The sequence below is a fragment of the Chiloscyllium plagiosum genome, unplaced genomic scaffold (assembly GCF_037043375.1).
Source record: "Chiloscyllium plagiosum isolate Xiang-an unplaced genomic scaffold, Cpla_swu_hap1 HiC_scaffold_24, whole genome shotgun sequence".
Classification (NCBI taxonomy): domain Eukaryota; kingdom Metazoa; phylum Chordata; class Chondrichthyes; order Orectolobiformes; family Hemiscylliidae; genus Chiloscyllium; species Chiloscyllium plagiosum.
Window position 1 is genome coordinate 70,081,840 of NW_028270162.1, and position 874 is coordinate 70,082,713.

The following is an 874-nucleotide window of genomic DNA, read 5'->3' on the forward strand; positions in this document are numbered from 1 at the left end:
ATACTATAGTATTTGGTGTAAATAAAACACCCTTTCTGAACAAATTCGTTGCAGATTATTTTCAACTTGTCTTCGAAGATTTACAAAGTGGGAAAAGGCCATTCCGTCCGTGTGCATTGCGACTAACCAGAGAGCCATCTGTTCTAGTCGCAGTTTCCCACTTTGGCCGAAAGTCTCGTGTATTCTAATGTTTCCAGGGCAAATGTCAATGAGGTTATCCTATGTTCTGAAATGGCACAATAACGGGGCAGAAGTTTGACACTTCCACAACGAATTGTAAGTCTTTTGAGGAACTCATGCTCATTTTCACCCATAGAGGGAGACACACAGGAAGATACCCCCAAACTGATGGAGGTGGACGTTGTGGAGAGCTGGAATTTGAAATGGACAATAGGACAAATGCAAGATTTAAATGTGGAAGCACAGAGGCGATGTCCTGCCAGGACTTCACAGGGGAGCGTCAACACAGACCACGGTCAAAGCGAAACATTCCCCTCGAGCCAGGTAGGACTCGAACCTACAATCGTCTGATCCGAAGTCAGACGCATTATCCATTACGCCACTGGCCCAAGAGACCAGACGAGCGTTACCAGAATGGCGATATGTAATGCCATGGACTTTCACGGAATCAGAATTAAAAAGGTGAACAAGCAGCAAAGATAATCACCAACACTGCTTCACCTCGAAGTTTCCAATTTGTGAAGCAGTGCCTTTCACTGGCAAAGGAGAAACATTTGTCCTCAGCTGCCTGCTTCAGGGTCGCCTCCTTCTTTGCTGGAAGTTTCCATCGTTTTATTCACAGTCACGACGCGATTTCATGATCCACTCCAGTGAAAAAGTGTCATGGTGTCGTCCAAACAAGACCCTGCAGAAA

At 45.5% G+C, this 874-nt stretch overlaps 1 non-coding gene across 1 annotated transcript; it reads right to left on the reverse strand.

Annotated features, from left to right (window-relative positions):
* Positions 1-496: 496 nt before the first annotated feature.
* trnar-ucg (transfer RNA arginine (anticodon UCG)) lies at positions 497-569 on the reverse strand. The gene has a single exon. It is a non-coding gene; the product is annotated as a tRNA-Arg (tRNA).
* Between the last annotated feature and the right edge of the window lie 305 nt (positions 570-874).